Genomic DNA, 6,000 nt, shown 5'->3' with positions numbered 1-6,000 from the left:
ATTCTAGTTGGTATAAGGGTTAACATTATTTTCTATCAAAGACGTTGATTCAACACTGCTAGTATAAACTGTCAAACTAGATTTGCAGAATCATTATATTTCCAGTAAAGATGCTTGTAAAAAAAACTGTTCTGCTCAACTGTCCTTACCAGTTTCTGCAAATCTTGAAAGAAGGATGTAGTAAGAGATTGCCGTTAGAACCAAATGTGTAGTCCCTCCTCCCACAAGAAAACTTCTACGGCTACAGTGGTAGGAAGCTAGAAGGAAGCGGACTGTGGAGGACAGTAGGCATAACTAAATGGGCATGGTTCAATATGAGTGTCTCTTATTTGTTATAGATATGATATGCTACTTTTCACATCCTACATGGCCCTAGTATGCAGCTTTCAACCACCAAATAACCGTTTTTTTATAGAACAAACATAATAGGATCCAAAGGGCTGCACACTTGAAAACTGCATCCCCCTTATTGATAATCATTAAAACGCTATATACAGCAACAATAGACACCATGTGAGCAAGGAAACACAGACAACATGTCTTGCGTTACTAGCACTTATTTATGACTATTTTGCCGCGATCGGACATTCCGATAACAAAACCGTGGATTTTTTTCCGACGGATTGTTTGTTCAAACTTGTTTTGCATACACAAGGTCACACAAATGTTGTGTGACCGAAATTGCGAAAGTCAATAACGCGGTCACGTACAACACTACGACTAGCCGAGAAAAATTAAGTTCAATGATTCCGAGCATGCGTCAAATTTATTCCAAAATGACACTTTGCTACAATGTAAAGTAGTGAGTGTACAGCTTGTATAACAGTGTAAATTTGCTGTCCCCTCAAAATAACTCAACACACAGCCATTCATTTTGTAACCGCTGGCAACAAAAGAGAATGACCCCTAAGTGAAAATTTCCAAATTCGGCCCAATTAGCCATTTTCCCTCCACGGTGTCATGTGACTTGTTCGTGTTACAAGGTCTCAGGTGTGTTAAATTTGGTATTATCGCTCTCTCACACTGGTCACTGGAAGTTCAACATGGCACCTCATGGCAAAGAACTCTCCATGTAGAGCAACAATTATTTTTTTTCTTGCCAAGACCCTGAATCTGAGCTGCAGCACGTTGGCCAAAACCATACAGTGGTTTATCAGGACAGGTTCCACTCAGAACGTGCTCAGCGTCATATGCAGATGTTGTCTTTGGGAAATAGACATACGAGTGCTGCCAGCATTTCTGCAGAGGTTGAAGGGGTAGGGGGTTAGCCTGTCAGTGCTCAGACCATACACCGCACACTGCATCGAATTGGTCTGCATGGCTGTTGTCCTAGACGGGAGCCTCTTCTAAAGATGATGCACAAGAAAGCCCAGTTTGCTGAAGACAAGCAGACTAAGGATATGGACGACTGGAACCATGTCCTGTGGTCTGATGAGACCAAGATAAATGTATGTAGTTAAGATGGTGTCAAGCGTGTATGGCAGCAACCAGGTGAGGCGTACAAAGTCAAATGCGTCTTGTCTAGTCAAGCATGGTGATGGGAGTGTCATGGTCTGGGGCTGCATGAGTGTTGCCGACACTGGGGAGCTGCAGTTCATTGAGGAAACCATGAATTCCAACATGTACTGTGACATACTGAAACTGAGTATGAATTCCCCCCCTTTGGAGACTGGGCCAACATGATAACGGCCCCAACCACACCTCCAAGACGACCACTGCCTTGCTAAAGAACCTGAGAGTAAAGGTGATGGACTGGCCAAGCATGTCTCCAGACCTGAACCCTATTGAGCATCTGTGGGGCATCCTCAAACGGAAGGTGGAGTAGACCAAGGTCTCTAACATCCACCAGCTCAGTGATGTCATGGAGGAGTGGAAGAGGACTCCAGTGGAAACCTGTGAAGCTCTGGTGAACTCCATGCCCAAGAGGGTTAAAGTGGTTGTAAAGTTTTTTTTTTTTAAAAACAAACATGTCATACTTGCCTCCACTGGGCAGTTCGTTTTGCACAGAGTGGCCCCGATCCTCCTCTTCTGGAGTCCCACTGCAGCTCTCGCAGGTTCTCCCCACAATAGCTAACCCCCTCCGAGAAGCCCTCTCCCTAAGGGGCTACCTTGTTGGCGCGCTCCCATGTCATACAATCGGCGTCCATAGACGCTGAGTGTATGACTCGGCTTCCACGTCATTGGATTTCATTGACAGCAGCGGGAGCCAATGGCTGCGCTGTTATCATTCTATCCAATCAACGCTGAGACTCCGTGAAGAAGAGGACACCGGGGACGTGCAGCGAAGGTGAACAAGCTCAGGTAAGTAAAACGGGGGGGCTGGGGGGACCCGTGATTGCCAGGTGTTTTTTCACCTTAATGCATAGGATGCATTAAGGTGAAGAAACACAAACCTTTACAACCCCTTTAAGGCAGCGCTGGAAAAAAAAAATGGTGGCCACACAAAATTTGGACACTTTGGGCCTAATTTGGACATTTAGGGGTGTACTCACTTTTGACATGGCTGTGCATTCAGTTATTCTGAGGGGACAGCAAATGTACACTGTTATACAAGCTGTACACTCAATACTTTACATTGTAGCACAGTGTCATTTCTTCAGTGTTGTCACATGGAAAGATATAATAAAATATTTACAAAAATGTGAGGGATGTACTCAATTTTGTGAGATACTGTATATGGTTGGATGGTGTTAAAATAGCTACCGTATGTATTGAACATATGTGTTGTTGTGGCACTATGCTCACCCCTTTGCTTTTTTTGTATGGAAGTGTGTGTGTGTTTTTTTTTTTATAACTTGTAATTGAAAAATATTGTCAACAAAAAGAAAATCAAAGAAAAGAGGGGGGGGGGGGGAGGAGACAGAAGGAAAAAGAGTCCTGAGTCTGAGGGGGTCGGGGAAAAAAAAATTGTGGGTTTAGGAACTGAACCTTACATGGATGAACAAAAGAAACATTATGATGCAAGATAGGAAGGCATCATCTAAGATGTTAATTATTAGTTTAGGCAGGTTGGGAAAGTGAATATTTTTATCCTCCTGCAACATGAATGATTTTGTCTAGCAAAGGGCTGAAAAATTGATTTCCCACAATTGGTAGTCATAAAAAGCCTTTATACACTGTTGCTCTGCTAACCAGCACTTAAACCACTAAAGAGCTCAACAGAAGGAAGGGGTTAATTGCAACATAACCTGGCTAACATCCAAGGCTGTGTCCTACAATGGTCAGTGAGACGATCATCTGGTCAAAGCAATTAAAAAGCTAAGTGTCAACACTAACAGCCTCTAGATTCCCACTTATCAACACACAGTGCGGCTCAGGGCCTGCCCCTTGCTCTCTTTTCACAGGCTGTGATTGACAGTAGCAGGAGCCAATGGTTTCTGCTGCCTACATGGCCCATGAGGAGAGGGACACTGCTCTTGGGCACAGCACTGGAACAAGATCGCTCTTAAGTATAAGGGTGGGCTGGGGGCGGAGCACAACTGTTCTTCCATTAGTCGCCAGACAAAAAGGCTACCTAAGCTCCCCCATTAATACTCATATCTAGCAATATGCAAGTTGAGGCTGCCACCCTGTAAATGAGAAATACAATTCTAATTGCAGCATAGTAATGTAAACTTTGGTTTACTGTAAAAGTTGGCAAACGCCCATTAACCGCTTGCCAACCACCTCCTGCACATAGACGTCGGCAGAATGAAACGGCTGCGTAAAGCAACTCGATGTCAGCCGGTGTCCCGCGATCGTGTCACGGAGCTGCAGAACAGGGAGGTGCCTGCGTAAACAAGGCATTTCCCTGTTCTGCCTTGTGACAGGACACTGATCTACTGCTCCCTGTCATCAGGAGCAGTGATCAATGTCGTGTCACTGGTAACCCAGCCCCCACAGTTAGAATCACTCCATTGGGGACACACTTAACCCCCTTCCTTGCCCCCTAGTGGGAAACCCCTTCCCTGCCAGTGTCATTTACAAAGTAATCAGTGCATTGCACTAACCTACGTGCTGTTACTGGCGGCTCCCGCGTGCATGTGTTGGAGTAAGGTCATCGCGGCTCTGACCAATCGATACCCGGAAGTATCGCTGGGAGTGATGTCTTCGGGCAGACGGGGGGGTACGAGGACCACTACGGAGGCTTCGACGTAAGGCATGTAATTCATAATGAGCTAGTATGCCATTTTTTTTACAATGGTTTACAACCACTTTAAAGAGATAAGGGAAGGTAAGAACGCCTGCCATTTTTTTTCCATCTGTGTCCCAATGGGGAAATTTCCATTCACTTACTGTCTCATAACCATAACAGAAAGAGAAAGGAAAACCTTTTAGAATGAGGGAGATCCTTGGTTGTCACCAGAGCTAGGATACCCATGGGATTCTATAGGCTAATGCAGAAACGCATTACGCGAAAATGTGCATAAACATCATGCTCAGGTGTGAATGCAGCTTTGTAGCAAATGTCAGGCGATCCTTCAGAAGAAAATCCCATTTACAGAATCATTTACACTGATTAAAGTAATATTTTCTGTGCAGTTGTTGACATGCTTCTAAAAAAAAAAAAAAGTTATTTAGGATTCAATATTTTCCAAGCCCCTGTGCTGGAAAAAATATGTAGATTGGAAAATACAGAAGTCCTCATCTGAATTCATGTTTTCATTAGTACAGTGCCTTGCGAAAGTATTCAGCCCCCTTTGCGACCTTTTGCCACATTTCAGGCTTCAAACATAAAGATATAAAACTGTCATTTTTTTTGAAGAACCAACAAGTGGGACACAATCATGAAGTGGAACGAAATTTATTGGATATTTCAAACTTTAACAAATAAAAAAACAACTGAAAAATTGGGCGTGCAAAATTATTCAGCCCCTTTTGGGTAAATACTTTGTAGCGCCACCTTTTGCTGCGATTACAGCTGTAAGTCGCTTGGGGTATGTCTCTATTAGTTTTGCACATCGAGAGACTGAAATGTTTGCCCATTCCTCCTTGCAAAACAGCTCGAGCTCAGTGAGGTTGGATGGAGAGCGTTTGTGAACAGCAGTTTTCAGTTCTTTCCACAGATTCTCGATTGGATTCAGGTCTGGACTTTGATTTGGCCATTCTAACACCTGGATATGTTTATTTGTGAACCATTCCATTGTAGATTTTGCTTTATGTTTTGGATCATTGTATTGTTGGAAGACAAATCTCTGTCCCAGTCTCAGGTCTTTTGCAGACTCCATCAGGTTTTCTTCCAGAATGGTCCTGTATTTGGCTCCATCCATCTTCTCATCAATTTTAACCATCTTCCCTGTCCCTGCTGAAGAAAAGCAGGCCTAAACCATGATGCTGCCACCACCATGTTTGACAGTGGGGATGGTGTGTTCAGGGTGATGAGCTGTGTTGCTTTTACGCCAAACATAACGTTTTGCATTGTTGCCAAAAAGTTCGATTTTGGTTTCATCTGACCAGAGCACCTTCTTCCACATGTTTGGGGTGTCTCCCAGGTGGCTTGTGGCAAACTTTAAACAACACTTTTTATGGATATCTTAAAAAAATGGCTTTCTTCTTGCCACTCTTCCATAAAGGCCAGATTTGTGCAGTATACGACTGATTGTTGTCCTATGGACAGAGTTTCCCACCTCAGCTGTAGATCTCTGCAGTTCATCCAGAGTGATCATGGGCCTCTTGGCTGCATCTCTGATCAGTCTTCTCCTTGCATGAGCTGAAAGTTTAGAGGGACGGCCAGGTCTTCGTAGATTTGCAGTGGTCTGATACTCCTCCCATTTCAATATTATCGCTTGCACAGTGCTCCTTGGGATGTTTAAAGCTTGGGAAATCTTTTTGTATCCAAATCCGGCTTTAAACTTCTCCACAACAGTATCTCGGACCTGCCTGGTGTGTTCCTTGTTCTTCATGATGCTCTCTGCGCTTTAAACGGACCTCTGAGACTATCACAGTGCAGGTGCATTTATACGGAGACTTGATTACACACAGGTGGATTCTATTTATCGTCATTAGTCATTTAGGTCAACA

The sequence above is a fragment of the Rana temporaria genome, chromosome 5, assembly GCF_905171775.1.
Source record: "Rana temporaria chromosome 5, aRanTem1.1, whole genome shotgun sequence".
In the NCBI taxonomy this organism is placed as follows: domain Eukaryota; kingdom Metazoa; phylum Chordata; class Amphibia; order Anura; family Ranidae; genus Rana; species Rana temporaria.
This window is presented reverse-complemented; position numbering follows the sequence as displayed.